Consider the following 19,199-nt stretch of genomic DNA (forward strand, 5'->3'; position numbering starts at 1 on the left):
GAAGAACTTAGACAAGACGCTTACGAAAACGCCAAAATCTATAAAGAGCGAACGAAAAAATGGCACGACAAGCGTATATCTAGGAAAAATTTTAGCATAGGCGATAAAGTGCTCTTATTTAATTCTAGACTAAAATTATTTCCTGGTAAGTTACGATCTAGATGGTCTGGCCCTTTCGAAATAACTAACATATTTCCGAGTGGAGCGATAGAAATCAAAGGAGAAACCGTCAAACCTTTTGTCGTAAATGGGCAACGTCTTAAGTATTACCATCATCTCGAATACGATGAAAACATCGAAGTTTTTAAACTTGACGAACTGCCCGCTCTTTCGAAAAAATAGTTTTCTATTTTTCAATCGTCGAGCTTACGACATTAAACAAAGCGCTTGGTGGGAGACAACCCACATTTATTTATTCTTCTATTTTATTTATTAAAACTTTAACTTTTCTAATTTTTTATTTTTATTTTTCATTTTTTAAAACTTTATTCTATTTTTAATTTTATTTTTAATCATTTTTGATTTTTCATACATCTTATAATAATTATTATAATTATAACTACTATCTATGAATTGAGAAAATATTTCCGTTATAATTATATTTATTATTATAACTTGTTACCTAAGCTTAATTTTAACTTTTTATTTTATTTTAAATAAACACTAGCCTAATTCTTACTTATCCTAATATTTTCAACTTCTAGGTTTTTCAATTAACTACTAACTACGATGGAAGGAGTTGATAATATGGAAGTTGTGTTCCGTGGGAGAGGACAAGAAGCAAGATTCAACAAGCTGGCTGAAAGACACATGGAATTGACTTGCTATCCTCACCAACCAACTATGGTGAAGCTTGGTATCGAAGAAAGCGTTTTGCACCTGCTTAACCAAGTCGGTTGGACTGGTTACCACTTGTTCCGCAAGTTTAATACCTACCGGAAACTCACTTTGGAATTTTTGAGCTCACTGACCTATCTTCCAAACAGTGGACAAGGACTGAAGAAAGGATTCATCCTTTTTCGACTCTTTGGAATGGAATTTAACTTTTGCATGGGAGACTTTGCTGAAATGTTAGAACTACCTCATGGACCTGATGCATACGCCCAAGTAGCTGAAGAAAATCTTCCATACTGGGAGCTGGAAAAATTCTGGGGGAAAATCACTGGAAACGACAACCCTGAAGAGAATGAATTTCAATCTGAGAACATCCACAATCCTGCTTTCCGCTACTTTCACAAGATCCTTGCTCACTATATTTTTGGCAAACCAGATAATGTCACTGAAGTTACTAGAGAAGAGCTGTTCATCATGTTTTGTACATCTCAGAATCGCCCGGTCAATGCCATCGCATTCATGCTAACAAACTTCGAGCGCATCACGCAAGACGAAGTTTCACCCATTAGGATTGGCGGATTTGTCACTATGATCGCTAATGCCATAGGAATGAGAGTGCCTTTGCTTAGATTGACACCTTTTGGTACCCATACCTCTATGGACATCAATTTCTGCTTTAATCAAGGTATCATCGGTAATCTTGGACCTCATCGGTTTGAATTGCTCATTGATAACAAAGTTTGGTATCAGTTCACCTTACCGAATCCTAGGACAAGTGTGCACAACCCTACCAACTGGCTTTACTATGGTCAGATTCCTGAGAGAGAGCCATCACCTGAAACTCCTCAAGCTTATGAACATTTTGATGAGGAAATGCCTGCATCTGAATCTGAACCTGAAACACCTCCTGGTTATTATGAACCTCTCCCTGTTGATGAACCCATTCCTGATTATGAACCTCTTCCTATTGATGAACCTGTATCTGAGTATGAGCCTGAAACTCGTTCTGAAGATTCCGTTGAAGATCACACTGTTGATATGACTGATGTCGAGGTCGAGCAACAACAACCCGCTACATCTACCGCATCGGTGAATCAAAGAATGCCTAATCTGAATACGCACGAACAAGCAATCAATGCACTACAACAAGATGTACAACATGTGCGCAACGAGCTTCACACTTTGCAAATTCATTTCTTCGATTTCATCGACACCGTCAATGCTCAGTTCGACGAAGTTTTCAAACACATTCAGTCTAATCAGAACAACAATAGACGTGGCTAGATGTTACCGTATTAGATTATTAGATTTTTATTTCTAGTTTTAGCAATTTCTTTTCCTAGTTTAGATTTTCATTTTTCTGCACTTTTACATTCTGCTTATATTAACACTCAGTACTGGTTTAATATTCAATGCAAATTTCTTTTGATTACTGCTACTGTGTGATATTACCCTGCTATTAACTGCTATATATATTTGCCTGGCTATCACTTTTTGCTGTTAATGGTATTGAAATTCAACACTGTTCTGAACTGATGGACACCTTTTTGCTATTAATGGTATCAGTCAGCACTGTCTGGTCACCTGCATGCGTGACCCACTTGCCTGCCAAAGGAGACGCCCGTCTCCATCTGTGTGGGACCAGTTGGCACGAAACAAGGGACAGGAGACGCACGTCTCCATGCTCTGCCCCAGCAGACTGGCTGCCTGAGACGCACGTCTCCCAAGGCCAGCAGTCTGCATTTGACCACGCAGACCACTCTCTTTCCCTCTTGAATTTTGAATTTGAATTTCAAAATTCATCTTTCAATCTTCTTCATTCTTCCCCTATTTATTCCATTTAAACTCCATTAACCTCATTCATCCTCCATCATTCACCTCTTAAACTCCATTCATTTCCCATTCTTCTATTCTATTCAAAATTCAAACACCACCATTAATCCATATTAATTCTCCATTTACCACACCATTTTCAAACCTCACTATAAAACCACACCACCACCACTCTTATTCTTCACAACCTTCCTACCATTTCTTTTCTACCATTCTACTACCATCTCTATTTTTCATTTCCATATTCACCATGCCTCCACGTTCATTAATCCGTGGTGAGCGTCCCGAGCGACCACCTCCCGACCTTTCAAACATTATCTTCCGAGATGATGCTCAACGAACAAAATATGTTGCTTTCTACGAACGTTCGGTTGTTCCCACAAAATTTGTGAACACCGAGTGTCTAGAAACTTTGGGTCTCATTGATGGTGTCACCCGTTTGCTCACTAAATCTAGCCTCCACCATCTTTGTACCGAACCCGTACCTACTTATGAGCCGCTCGTCTTAGAATTTTTGAGTTCCTTCAACTACGACACTCCCTCTACTCAACCATTCTCAACCGGTACCATCCAATTCCGGATGTTCAACCGTGAATATGCTCTAGATCAAGATGTCGTAGCTTCATATTTGCATTTTAATCATGCTCCAATTGCTCACCGCTCAATCTTTCAAGAACTCAATGGTCGATCCTGGGAGGATCTCGCTTTTGAATTTTGGTTCCATCTCACTGGAGAAAACCCTACCGGTTGGAGAGCTCTTCATGCTTCTCACATTCAAAACCCCGCTATACGTTATTTTCAACGTGTCTTGGGGCATATTATTTTTGCAAGATCCAACAACCACAAGGTAAACCAAAATGAATTATTTTTCCTTTACTGTGCGCTTAACAATATCCGTTTCAATGCCGCACCGTTTATGTTCCAACACATCCAAGGTTTAGTTAACGCCCCCGCTACAAATCCATTCTTGCTTGGAGGCATTATTACTACCTTGGCCTGTGCTTTAGGTCTTGGTGACGAGCTCCTATCACTCTCTCATCTCATGAAGCCTGCTCAGTCACTCGATCTCACTTACTGCCGCGATTCCCACTTGGTTTCACCCCGCCATGATGGCCGATACACTTTGGTCGTCAACAAAGTTCCTATTCCTTATGTCATCCTTCCATGCCCTGAAAGAATCAACATCCGTTATGTTCAGCGTTGGAGGCTTATTGAAGACAACCCTCAAGATGACCAACAAGAACATCCTAATGAACCTATGGATGCAAATGAAGAAGAACTCAACCAAGGGCAAGCTGATGTCAACCAACCTCCTCCAAACAACCCTCCGCCTATCACTCTTGAAGCCATGTATGCTGCTATTCAACGCCAAGATCAACTCGTTCAAGCTATGCAGACAAACCAAACTGAAACAATTAGGCTCATCCGAGAGATGCAACAGGAGCACCGTGACTATGCTATTAGGAACGAAAGTCAATACGCTGAAATTGCCACATATTTGCATGATCTTGACATTCGTGTTAATGACTCTCCTGATAGACGTCGACGTGTTCGTACAAGAGGCGCGAGCAGTTCTCAAAACCGCAACAATGAGGAGTAGTTCTTATGCACTGAGGACATTGCATCATCTAAGTCTGGGGGAGTCGTATTATTTCTATTGTATTATTTCTATTTCCTTTAGTTTTATTTTTCCCTTCAGTTATTTCCCTTCCTTGTAATGTTTTTCTAATTCAATAAAGAATATTTATGGAATTTAAGTCTTATAAGTATAATTCCGTAGTTACTTCAATTTCTTCCATTTTCTTGAGCCATAACAAAATTTTTTTGCTCCTAAACGATAAACGCAAACCCCACACGTTCAAGAAATACGAAGCTACTCAATCACTCAACGCACCGAAACTGAATTAGTCAATATAGTTATTGTCGCAACACTCTAAAACCCCCGAGTATACATAACCGATTTGAATACCCGTTATACCAAAACCATCGATTTTAAGTTTTGAAATAACCCTTAGTAGTTTATTCTAGCAGTCGGCACCGTCTTAGATACAAACTACGCAGAGAGTCGATGAATATAAGTGTATGATCCTCATAATAATTATGTGTTCAACTATAAGAAGAAATGTGCCTACTAAGTAAGGTGATCCTCACAAGATCATTTAACCTAACGATCGCAAATCTCATATACAAAGAATTTAAAAACTCACTGTCGATTGATTCAGAAGTCATCTGGTAATGAACTTGGTAGGAAGGACTATTGTCCGATTCCCCACAATCCACAAGTGAATGCTAAGGAGTATACCACATATTGTGCCAGAACTCCATGAGAAGGATCATAGTCACTAACCGACTACTCTGCTATGTGCGTGTCAAGATAATGGGCTTAATGTGATTGCGCGCGAATGAAAAGGGTGAAACATGATGACAAGTCAAATAGGTCGAGCTATAATGGCATGATTCGGATTGGTATGCATACTGGGAGTTGTTTAGTGTTGTTACTATAGGTTTATTGCTAAGATTCGTTATTTCCGAATAAGAACACTATGTAGCTAAGTATGACTGAACGACGTGGTGGAAGTGTGTTTCATTTATCTTTATCTTCTTATTTTGCTTGAGGACAAGCAAAGGTTCAAGTCTGGGGGAATTTGATAACACGATTTTATATCGTATATTTAGCCTAAAATCCATAGATATTTATAGCATTTTCCGTTTATTATGTTAATTTATTATGATATTACGCGTGTATTTACTTTGTTTCAGGTTTTACACTTCAATTGCGACTATTTGCGAAAAGGAAAGAAAATTGAGCTTAAATGACCAATATTTATGCCTAAAAGATGAAAAGGGAGTGCTGAAGTGAAAGAGGGGTGCAATTAAGGACCCAAAGGCCCAAAAGAGACGAACCAGCCCACAAAGGAACAAAATTGCGTGGCCCAAACTTGCCCAGCAAGTGGAGACGCACGTCTCCACATCCTCTATGCCACGTCAGCAAAGGGAGACGCACGTCTCCATGTTCCTACATCTTCTCCACTTGAGACGCACGTCTCAAGTCACGTACCCAGTCTCCCTGAAGAATCGGAGACGCACGTCTCCAAGTCCTGGTCTGCAAAAAGTTCCGTTTTTCACGCAAAGCAACTGCAAAGCCTCACCTATAAATAGAGGCAGCCACTTCAGTCCAAACTGTCCGATTTTCTTTATTCTGTTTTCATTTAACCGTTTATTTTCTCACAACGATTTCTACACTGGAAATTGTTGTGAACTTTTCATAGATCTAGCCTTACGTTAGATTTATCGCTTTATTTTCCTTGTTTTTATTTTCTGCCATTTAAATTCCGAAGAACGATCCAGCCAACCTGTGGTGGAAGTTCGAGTACTTCAAGATTCAATTCAATCCAGATTTATTTTAATTCAGGTTTTTTATTTACCGCCTTTATTTATTGAAGGATAGAAAAACACTTAGAAAGGGGGGGATTGAATAAGTGTAACTTTAAATCTTGGACGATAAAAATAAAATGCACAATTATTTTTATCCTGGTTCGCTGTTAACGAAGCTACTCCAGTCCACCCCCGCAGAGATGATTTACCTCAACTGAGGATTTAATCCACTAATCGCACGGATTACAATGGTTTTCCACTTAGCCGCAACTAAGTCTTCCAGAGTCTTCTGATCACAACTTGATCACTCCAGGAACAACTGCTTAGTTCACTCCTAAGACTTTTCTAGAGTCTACTGATCAACACGATCACTCTAGGCTTAGTTCACTCCTAAGACTTTCTGCTCAGCCAACTGCTAAGACTTCCTAGAGTATACTGATCAACCGATCACTCTAGTTCCTTACAACTTAATGTAATCAATTCAAGAGTTTACAAATGCTTCTTAAAAGCTATAATCACAACTGTGATATTTCTCTTAATCGTTTAAGCTTAATCTCACTAAGATATTACAACAGCAATGTAGTGAGCTTTGATGAAGATGAAGATTCTGAGTTTAGATTTGAACAGCGTTTCAGCAAGTTTGATATAAGTTGTTTTGGTGCAGAATCGTTAACCTTGCTTCTCATCAGAACTTCATATTTATAGGCGTTGAGAAGATGACCGTTGAATGCATTTAATGCTTTGCGTGTTCCGTACAGCTTTGCATTTAATGTTATACGCTTTTGTCAACTACCTCGAGCCTTGTTCACGCTGTGTCTACTGACGTAGCCTTTAGTAGCTTTTAACGTTCCTTTTGTCAGTCAGCGTAGTCTGCCACGTGTACTTCCTTCTGATCTGATGTTTGTGAATACGACGTTTGAATATCATCAGAGTCAAACAGCTTGGTGCACAGCATCTTCTGATCTTCTGACCTTGAAGTGCTTCTGAGCGTGATACCATCTTCTGATCTTCAGTGCTTCTGATCTCATGTTCTTCTGATGCTTTCATAGACCCATGTTCTGATTCTGCTTCGACCATCTTCTGATGTCTTGCCAGACCATGTTCTGATGTTGCATACTGAACCATTTGAGATACAACTTCTGAGCGCTGAATTATGCGTACTCTTTATATATTTCCTGAAAGGGAAATTGCATTGGATTAGAGTACCATATTATCTTAAGCAAAATTCATATTATTGTTATCATCAAAACTAAGATAATTGATAAGAACAAATCTTGTTCTAACAATCTCCCCCTTTTTGATGATGACAAAAACATATATAAATGATATGAATTTGCGATCAGAAAGAGTAGACGGCAAAAGACAAATTACACAGCTATAGCATAAGCATATGAATAAGTCTCCCCCTGAGATTAACAATCTCCCCCTGAGATAAATAATCTCCCCCTGAAATAAATACTCGAAGAACTTTGATAAAAGACTTCCCTGATTATTTCGGTAGAGACGATCATATAAGCTTTTGTCTTCAGAAAATTCATAGCTTCTGACTTCTGCTTCCATTGGACAGCTTCAGAACTTGAATTTCTTTAGATCCTTAGAACACTCACAGCTTCTGATTCCTGCTTCCATTCAGGACAGCTTCAGAACTTGAATTTCTTTGATCTTCAGAACATTCACAGCTTCTGATTTCTGCTTCCATTCAGGACAGCTTCAGAACTTGAATTTTCTGGATCTTTTAGGACATTCACATTTTCTGATTTCTGCTTCCCTCGGATAGCTTCAGAACTTTGAATGTCTACCAACATCACTTCATGCTAGATTTGTATCAGAACATTGTTGAATGTACCAGAGCATCATCTGAGCATCTCTACATCCTGAAATGTTACAGAGCAAAAACTAAACGACAAAAGTCAGCATGAACGAGTTAGAACATAAAATGTATGTTTGAACACATTATATGTATCAGAGCCATATAGGCTGAAATAATGTATCAGAGCAAATAATGTGTCAGAGCCATAACATTATATGTATCAGAGCAAATAGAATTTTGTCAGAACAGGATAAACAATGATATTCAAATTCTATTATCAGTGCTTCTGATTCATTCTTCTTTCTTGCTTCTGATTACTGAAGCTTGACAGCACTCAGCTTGCTTCAGTTTCCAAGGTTTTGCTTCTTGTGTTTGCTTCTGAAGATTCACTTCACTTTCTCTGTACCTGCAAAACACTTAAACCATATAGAACTTGCAGTTCTTGTTAGTGAATGTGTGGGAGCCTTGTTACCCAGCAACTGATAGATTTAATCAAATCATTTATCATTTATCTTTCTCCCCCTTTTTGTCATAACATCAAAAAGAATATTTAAAAAGATTCAGATGCATAAGACAAATAGAAACACTGGAATGTGAAACAAAGAAACTTTTTCATTGATAAGCAAAAGAGGATTACAAGAAGATGTGCAACAAAGAAAAATAAAACGACTAAGACCAAATCCTAGGACCCTAGCTAAGACAACGTCTGTGCCAGCATGCCATGAAGGAGTGAAACGCCTCATTGACTGCTTCTAGGGCTTTCAGGCGAGGGATCAGGGAGACTTGGTCCTGCAGCAGATCTTCCACCACCTTTACCAGAGACAACATCCTCAGCGGGTGAAGATGAAGAGATGTCTTCAGAAGAGATTAAGGGAGAGGAAAGATCAGAGGAAGCTGAGTCTTGAAGGTCGAAAGATGAGGAAGAAGATGGAGATGATGGAGGGCTTTCACCAGGAGGATGAAACACACGTCTAGAATAGTTTCCAGACAACATTGCTTCGAAAGGATTCACCTTGAGAGGATCATAGGTGATTTTGATCTTTTTGGGTTTGGAAGGTGATGTTTCAACAGCTTTTCGTTTGTTGTTTTTATCATTTTCATTATTTCCTGGGCTTGATGAAGAATTCATGATGGGTTTGCAGAAAAATGAACAGGTAGAGTTTGATATGGAAGAGAGAGAGAGACAAACTTTATGAGGAATGCAACGAGATAGAAAAAGTTGAGAGGGAACGAGAAGAGTTTAAAGAGTATTTAAAAGAAAATGAAATGAAACGAATGATGACTAGCATTTAATGTTACGTGACGTGAGGAGAGATAATAAAGACAAATGAGGTGACTAGCACAGTTACCTATGGTCGGCGTCCCTTCAACTGCACGCGCGCTTATCCATGAATAGTAACGACAGGTTTACCATCCCGAGATAAAACGTAACAGCTGTTTTGCTTTAAAAGAGGTTCTGAATCAACTTAGACAATTAAACGTTAGTAATAACCGAATCATGATTTCTAAAAGAATTCAATTAGAACTTCTGATTAAAAGAAATGTTCCACATTCATTTCAGAAGATACTCATACATGAGAACTTCTCATCTTCTCATTCTGGGCATAAATCCATACTGATGTTCTTCAGAATGAACTTAAACCTATCTTCAGCCAGGGGTTTTGTAAAGATATCAACCCATTAATGGTCTGTATCAACAAAGTTTAAAGAAATAACACCCTTCTGAACATAGTCCCTTATGAAATGATGTTTTATCTCAATATGTTTAGCTTTTGAATGAAGAATAGGATTCTTAGATAAACATATAGCAGAAGTATTATCACAGAATATAGGAATGTTACTCTCAAATATCTGATAATCTTCTAACTGACTCTTCATCCAGAGCATCTGTGTACTACAACCAGCAGCCGCGACATATTCTGCTTCTGTGGTTGATAGAGCAATAGTTGCTTGCTTCTTGCTGTACCAGGAGATCAAATGACTTCCAAGAAATTGGCAACTTCCTGAAGTACTTTTTCTTTCAATTCTGTCTCCAGCATAGTCAGCATCGCAGAATCCTACTAAGTTGTATTCTTTAGATTTTCTGTAAACTAAACCAACATTAGTAGTACCTTTCAGATACCTTAGAATTCTCTTAACAGCAGTTAAATGAGATTCTCTAGGATCTGATTGGAATCTAGCACACAAACAAACACTGAACAGAATGTCAGGTCTAGAAGCAGTCAGATATAGGAGAGATCCAATCATACCTCTGTATAACTTCTGATCTACCTTCTTACTTACCTCATCCTTACCTAGGATGCATGTTGGATGCATAGGAGTTTTGGCTTCTTTGCAGTCCAGAAGATTAAACTTCTTCAGAAGTTCCTTCACATACTTGGTTTGGTGAACAAATGTTCCTTCTGATGTTTGATTTATTTGTATTCCAAGGAAATACTTGAGTTCTCCCATCATGCTCATTTCAAACTCAGCCTGCATAGACTTAGCAAACTCCTTTCCAAGTGTAGCATTAGATGTTCCAAAAATAATATCATCTACATATATTGGACAAATTAAAATATCCTTTTTAAAGGTTTTACAAAAGAGAGTAGTGTCCACTTTTCCTCTAGTGAAACCATTATCCAGAAGGAAAGAACTTAAGCGTTCATACCAAGCTCTGGGAGCCTGTTTCAATCCATACAATGATTTCTTTAGTTTAAACACATGATTCGGAGACATAGAGTCTTCAAAACCCGGAGGTTGATGGACATAAACTTCTTCATCTATATAACCATTTAAGAAGGCACTCTTAACATCCATTTGATAGAGAGTGATGTTATGCTGAGAGGCAAAAGAAATTAGTAGACGAATAGATTCTAACCTGGCCACTGGTGCAAAGGTTTCTGTGTAGTCAATCCCTTCTTGCTGACTATAACCCTGAGCCACCAGTCTGGCTTTGTTCCTTACCACTTCGCCTTTCTCACTGAGCTTGTTTCTGAAGACCCATTTTGTACCAATTATATTGAATCCATCTGGTCTAGGAACAAGATCCCAAACATCATTCCTTGTAAACTGATTTAGTTCTTCTTGCATAGCAATTATCCAGTCTGGATCTTCTAGAGCATGATCAACAGAAGTTGGCTCGATCAAAGATACAAGACCTAATTGACAATCTGCATTGTTCTTAAGGAATGCTCTTGTTCTGATTGGATCATCCTTCTTTCCAAGAATGACATCTTCTGAATGACCAGAGATGAGTCTGGATGATCTTCTGACAGATGGTTCTTCAGAAATACTTAGATCCTCCAGAGAAGCTGATACTTGATCTTCTGGTTCTTTGCTTCTGAGGAGCTCTGCTTCTGATGCGTTGCTTCTTGGCTCAACAACTTCTGATATGTCAATATCATAACCTGCAAAATTATCAAACTGCTTTGGTTTTTCAGAACCAAGCTTATCATCAAACCTGATATTGATTGATTCTTCTACAACCAATGTTTCAGTATTGTATACTTTGTAGCCTTTTGAGCGTTCAGAATATCCAAGAAGGAAACACTTTTGAGCTTTGGAATCAAACTTACCAAGATGATCTTTAGTGTTCAGAATAAAGCATACACATCCAAAAGGATGGAAATATGAAATGTTGGGCTTTCTATTCTTCCACAATTCATAGGGAGTCTTATTTAGAATAGGTCTGATAGAGATTCTATTCTGAATATAACATGCAGTGTTTATTGCTTCTGCCCAGAAATGCTTAGCCATATTGGTTTCATTGATCATGGTTCTGGCCATTTCTTGCAGAGTCCTATTCTTTCGTTCTACAACCCCATTTTGCTGTGGAGTTCTAGGACAAGAGAAATCATGGGCAATACCATTTTCTTTGAAGAATTCTTCAAAGGATTTGTTCTCAAATTCACCACCATGATCACTTCTGACCTTTATGATTTTACACTCTTTTTCAGATTGAATCTGAATGCAGAAATCAAAGAACACTGAATGAGTCTCATCCTTGTGTTTTAAGAATTTTACCCATGTCCAGCGACTATAATCATCTACGATGACTAATCCATATTTCTTTCCTATGACAGATGCTGTTTTGACTGGGCCAAACAGATCAATGTGCAAGAGTTCTAATGGCCTTGAGGTAGAAACAACATTCTTAGACTTGAATGCAGGTTTGGAGAACTTGCCCTTCTGACATGCTTCACAAAGAGCATCTGATTTGAATTTCAGATTAGGGAGTCCTCTGACCAGATTCAGTTTGTTAATCTGAGAAATCTTTCTCAAACTAGCATGACCTAATCTTCTGTGCCAGACCCACTGCTCTTCAGAAACAGACATAAGACAAGTCACCTTCTGACTCATAAGATCTTGCAGATCTGTCTTATAAATGTTGTTCTTCCTCTTGCCTGTAAATAGGATTGAGCCATCCTTCTGATTTACAGCCTTGCAAGACTTTTGATTGAAGATTATATCATAACCATTGTCACTTAATTGACTGATAGATAAGAGGTTATGAGTTAATCCTTCTACAAGAAGTACATTAGAAATGGAAGGAGAGTTACCAGACTTTATAGTTCCAGAGCCAATTATCTTGCCCTTCTGATCTCCTCCGAACTTGACTTCTCCTCCAGACTTAAGCACCAGGTCTTGGAACATAGACCTTCTTCCTGTCATGTGTCGCGAGCATCCAGAGTCCAGGTACCATGACATGTTGTGCTTTGTCCTTCTTGCAGCCAAGGATATCTGCAATAGGAATAATCTTATCCTTAGGTACCCACATCTTTTTGGGTCCTTTCTTGTTAGATTTTCTCAAGTTCTGATTGAACTTGGGTTTAACATTATAAGCAATAAGAGGAACAGCATGATAATTTTTAATATGAGTTTCATGATATTTCCTAGGTTGTGTCACATGCTTTTTGGTGTGTGTAATGTGAAAACTTTGTGCATGTGAAGTGTGCCTAATATCATGTGAGTGGCCATACTTGAACTGATCATACAATGGCTTGTATGTGATTTTCATCTCATCAACAGGTTCAAGTTTGTATGGGGTTTCACCCTCATAACCAATGCCAACTCTTTTGTTTCCAGATACGGCATATATCATAGAAGCTAGCTGACTTCTGCCAATACTTCTAGATAAGAACTTCCTGAAACTTAAATCATATTCTTTCAGAATATGGTTTAGACTAGGAGTGGATTTTTCTGAATCAGAAGGAGATCCAACATTATTGGATAATTTTAAAAGTCTTTCTTTTAATTCAGAATTCTCCAACTCAAGCTTCTTTGTTTCAAATTCAAATTGCTTTTTCAGCTTTTTGTATTTGAGACTAATCTGAGACTTGAGTTCCAGAAGTTCAGTTAGACCGGAAACTAACTCATCTCTAGTAAGTTCAGAAAATACCTCTTCAGAATCTGATTCTGATGTAGATTCTGATCCGTCATCTTCTGTCGCCATCAGCGCACAGTTGGCTTGCTCATCTTCTGAATCATCTTCTGACTCATCCCAGGTTGCCATAAGACCTTTCTTCTTATGAAACTTCTTCTTGGGACTTTCCTTCTGAAGATTTGGACATTCATTCTTGTAGTGTCCAGGCTCATTGCATTCATAGCACATGACCTTCTTCTTGTCAAATCTTCTTTCATCAGAAGATTCTCCACGTTCAAATTTCCTTGAACTTCTGAAGCCTCTGAACTTCCTTTGCTTGGTCTTCCAGAGTTGATTTAGCCTTCTGGAGATCATGGACAGTTCATCTTCTTCTTCAGATTCTGATTCTTCAGGATCTTCTTCTTTGGCCTGAAAAGCGTTAGTGCATTTCTTGATATTAGATTTTAATGCAATAGACTTACCTTTCTTTTGAGGCTCATTTGCGTCCAGCTCAATTTCATGACTTCTCAAGGCACTGATCAGCTCTTCCAGAGAAACTTCATTCAGATTCTTCGCAATCTTGAATGCAGTCACCATAGGACCCCATCTTCTGGGTAAGCTTCTGATGATCTTCTTCACATGATCAGCCTTGGTGTATCCTTTGTCAAGAACTCTCAATCCAGCAGTCAGAGTTTGAAATCTCGAAAACATCTTTTCAATGTCTTCATCATCCTCCATCTTGAAGGCTTCATACTTCTGGATTAAGGCTAGAGCTTTTGTCTCCTTGACTTGAGCATTTCCCTCATGAGTCATTTTCAAGGACTCATATATATCATAGGCTGTTTCCCTGTTAGATATCTTCTCATACTCAGCATGAGAGATAGCATTCAGCAAAACAGTTCTGCATTTATGATGATTCCTGAAAAGCTTCTTTTGATCATCATTCATTTCTTGCCTTGACAGCTTTGCGCCACTGGCATTTACTGGATGTTTGTAACCATCCATCAGAAGATCCCATAGATCACCATCTAGACCCAGAAAGTAACTTTCCAGTTTATCTTTCCAGTATTCAAAGTTTTCACCATCAAATACCGGCGGTCTAGTATAACCATTGTTACCGTTGTATTGCTCAGCAGAGCCAGATGTAGATGCAGGTGTAGGTGTAGACTTTTCACTTTCATCAACCATCTTTTAAATGAAGCGTTTTTCTCTTCCTGAATCTTTTCTAAACACGGTTAAGTGCTTGCACCTTAGAACCGGCGCTCTGATGCCAATTGAAGGATAGAAAAACACTTAGAAAGGGGGGGATTGAATAAGTGTAACTTTAAATCTTGGACGATAAAAATAAAATGCACAATTATTTTTATCCTGGTTCGCTGTTAACGAAGCTACTCCAGTCCACCCCCGCAGAGATGATTTACCTCAACTGAGGATTTAATCCACTAATCGCACGGATTACAATGGTTTTCCACTTAGCCGCAACTAAGTCTTCCAGAGTCTTCTGATCACAACTTGATCACTCCAGGAACAACTGCTTAGTTCACTCCTAAGACTTTTCTAGAGTCTACTGATCAACACGATCACTCTAGGCTTAGTTCACTCCTAAGACTTTCTGCTCAGCCAACTGCTAAGACTTCCTAGAGTATACTGATCAACCGATCACTCTAGTTCCTTACAACTTAATGTAATCAATTCAAGAGTTTACAAATGCTTCTTAAAAGCTATAATCACAACTGTGATATTTCTCTTAATCGTTTAAGCTTAATCTCACTAAGATATTACAACAGCAATGTAGTGAGCTTTGATGAAGATGAAGATTCTGAGTTTAGATTTGAACAGCGTTTCAGCAAGTTTGATATAAGTTGTTTTGGTGCAGAATCGTTAACCTTGCTTCTCATCAGAACTTCATATTTATAGGCGTTGAGAAGATGACCGTTGAATGCATTTAATGCTTTGCGTGTTCCGTACAGCTTTGCATTTAATGTTATACGCTTTTGTCAACTACCTCGAGCCTTGTTCACGCTGTGTCTACTGACGTAGCCTTTAGTAGCTTTTAACGTTCCTTTTGTCAGTCAGCGTAGTCTGCCACGTGTACTTCCTTCTGATCTGATGTTTGTGAATACGACGTTTGAATATCATCAGAGTCAAACAGCTTGGTGCACAGCATCTTCTGATCTTCTGACCTTGAAGTGCTTCTGAGCGTGATACCATCTTCTGATCTTCAGTGCTTCTGATCTCATGTTCTTCTGATGCTTTCATAGACCCATGTTCTGATTCTGCTTCGACCATCTTCTGATGTCTTGCCAGACCATGTTCTGATGTTGCATACTGAACCATTTGAGATACAACTTCTGAGCGCTGAATTATGCGTACTCTTTATATATTTCCTGAAAGGGAAATTGCATTGGATTAGAGTACCATATTATCTTAAGCAAAATTCATATTATTGTTATCATCAAAACTAAGATAATTGATAAGAACAAATCTTGTTCTAACATTTATATTATTATTGCATGATATATTATATGCTATTTAATATGCTTATCATTATGAACCGAACCGATTTATGCATGTTTAACCATATTAATATGTCTGGCTAAATTACTAAAGGTGTCGGTATGTAAAGTAAGTTAACCGTAGGGATCCGAAATAAATTGGCTTAAATTATGTTTTATTAATTATCACTTATTTTTGGTTTATATGTCTAGTTTAATTAGTAAGTCTTAAAACCAATAGAGCGAAAGTTTGAGGGATTAGGACGGTCAAAGGTTAAAATCAATAGAGCGAAAGTTTGAGATCTTTAACTGGATAGTAGACATAGGACATTAGTTTTAAGGACAGCGAAAGCGTATTAAAACTAATTGGAACTTATTTATTTTCAAAAATTGTTTTTACACTCGAGCGGGATGGCGAAAGCGTACGTTAGGGGTATTAGCTTGCTCCGAGTCAACAGAGCGAAAGTTTGAGATTAGGAGATTTAAATAGATAACAACCTCGTAAAATAGGCATTTTATTAATTACATTGTTTCCAAAAAGCTCTTCTAAAATCTAATGGGATGGCGAAAGCGTACATTAGGATTAGGATAGTAGTCTGACTCAACAGAGCGAAAGTTTGAGACGAGGATTTTTAATCAATTGGAATTAGTAAAGATTTTTAATTTAATTATGCAAAAGCCAATGGACCTTCGGATTACCTGTAGTTAAACGAAATACATACTGATACCTGTCTTTTATTATTATTCTTTATTTTCTCACAATCACTTTCCCTTAGGAACAATCGAAAATTTTAGTACTCCTAGCTTTACATAGTAACCTTAGATAACGGTAGATCGATTCATAGTCCCTGTGGATTCGATATCTTTTAAAACTACACGACACGACTGTGCACTTGCAGTTATCAGATTTATAGACACGTAAAGTCGCGATCACATACAATAGCACAAGGCAATATTTTTGGTATTTTGGTTAGTAAAGGAATATATACAAACTAAAACATGGGTGCTCGATGATTCCTTTGCAGATGAATTGAGCACAGCATTGCAAGTAGAGATCTAGGTTAAAACTTCTTGATTGATGATTGGTATGCAAATGATGCGTGATCTTAGGGTCAAAAATTGGGGTATGACAGTAGGTAGCTAAACGGGACATAGTCGTACGCTTTATTCCCTAACTTTTGCCTAGGCTGCCTTTTCAGGTTTTCAGCCTACCGGGATAATTATTTTTTAGTCTCTAATTTTTGCCTGGATCGCCCTTTCAGGTTTTCAATCCACCGAGACACTAATTTTTTCCTAAGTCGCCCTTTAAGGTTTTCAACTTAGCGAGCTTTTCTTTAAGCGAAGTACTTTTTGACTATATCCGCATTTACAGGGTGTGGGAAATCCTCGCCGTCCATAGTGGTAAGCAACATGGCTCCGCCAGAGAACACCTTCTTGATTACAAACGGTCCCTCATAAGTGGGAGTCCACTTGCCCCTGGGGTCACCTTGTGGTAGGATGTTGCGTTTTACAACCAAATCACCGGTTTGATATGCCTGACTTTTGACTTTCTTGTTGAAGGCTTTGATCATACGCTTCTGATACAACTGACCATGACAAATAGCTGCGAGCCTCTTTTCATCAATCAAGTTTATCTGGTCCAACAGAGTCTGAATCCAATCGTCTTCGTCTAGATCAGCTTCTTTCATAATCCTTAGGGAAGGAATCTGAATTTCAATTGGAAGAACTGCCTCCATACCATAGACTAAGGAAAATGGAGTTGCCCCTGTTGAAGTACGCGCTGATGAGCGATAACCATGAAGAGCAAAAGGTAACATCTTATGCCAGTCTTTGTAGGTTATTGTCATCTTTTGTATGATCTTCTTGATGTTCTTGTTGGCAGCTTCCACCGCGCCATTCATCTTTGGTCGATATGGAGATGAATTATGATGTTTGATCTTGAACTGTGTGTAGAGTTCAGTAATCATTCTGTTGTTTAAATTTGTGCCATTGTCTGTGATGATCCTTTCAGGGATGCCATACTGACAAATGAGATTGTGCTTGATAAATCGGGCCACCACGTTCTTGGTGACAGAAGCAAATGAAGCTGCTTCTACCCATTTGGTGAAGTAATCGATAGCGACCAGGATAAAACGATGTCCGTTGGAGGCAGTAGGCTTGATTTCTCCAATCATATCGATACCCCACATTGCAAAAGGCCAAGGAGCCATCAAGACATTTAACGGGACTGGAGGTACATGTACTTTGTCGGCATATATCTAGCATTTGTGACAGGTTCTGGAGTGACGATGGCAGTCTGTCTCCATGGTAGACCAGTAATAACCTGCTCTCAGAATCTTTTTAGCCATTGTATGTCCACTTGAATGAGTACCAAAAGCACCATCGTGTATGTCTTCCATAATTTGTTCTGCTTCCTTCTTGTTTACACAACGAAGCAAAGTCGAGTCATGGTTGCGTTTGTACAGGATTCCATTACTTAGAAAGAATTTAGCAGCAAATCTTCTTAGAAACTTTCTATCGTTAATGGATGCCCCATCAGGGTACTCCTGAGCTTCGAGATATCTTTTTACTTCATGGAACCATGGTTTTTCTTCCACTACTTCAGTATCAATCTCATTGCAATAGGCTGGTTCATCTTGTCTGTAAATGGTGATCATTGGCGCCTCATTGTCCCACCTGACTTTGAACATAGATGACATGGTAGCTAAGGCATCAGCTAGTTGATTTTCTTCGCGCGGGATATGTTCAAAAGTGATTTCTTCAAAGTAGGGAATCAAACTTAGCACATATTCTTTGTATGGAATTAGATTCGGGTGCTTCGTGTCCCATTCCTCTTTGACTTGATAAATTACAAGCGCCGAGTCTCCGTAGACCTCCAGGAACTTGATTCTTAAATCAATTGCAGCTTTGAGACCCAGAATACATGCTTCATATTCGGCTATATTGTTATTGCAGTTGAAGCATAATCTGGCAGTGAATGCTGTATAACCTCCTGTAGGGGAAATGATCACAGCTCCGATGCCATTGCCAAGTGCATTAGAAGCTCCATCAAAAACCATAGTCCATCGGGATCCTGGCTCGGGTCCTTCCTCTGGTCCTAGTTGTTTGTAGTCAGTAACTAGCATAATGTCTTCATCTGGGAAGTTAAAGTTCAACGCTTGATTATCATCCACTGCTTGATGAGCCAGATGATCAGCTACCACACTTCCTTTGATTGCTTTTTGTGAAGTGTACTGGATGTCATACTCTGTTAAGATCATTTGCCATCTCACTATTCTTCCGGAGAGAGCAGGTTTTTCGAACACATATTTGATAGGATCCATTTTGGAGATCAGGAAAGTGGTATGGTTTAGCATATACTGTCTTAGTCGGCGAGCCCCCCATGCTAAGGCACAGCAAGTTTTCTCGAGTAGTGAGTATCTTGTTTCACAATCGGTAAGCTTTTTGCTAAGATAGTAGATTGCATGCTCCTTTCGGCCGGTCTCGTTGCCCCAGTACACACCCCATT

This window comes from Vicia villosa, unplaced genomic scaffold (genome assembly GCF_029867415.1).
Source record: "Vicia villosa cultivar HV-30 ecotype Madison, WI unplaced genomic scaffold, Vvil1.0 ctg.001911F_1_1, whole genome shotgun sequence".
Classification (NCBI taxonomy): Eukaryota; Viridiplantae; Streptophyta; class Magnoliopsida; order Fabales; family Fabaceae; genus Vicia; species Vicia villosa.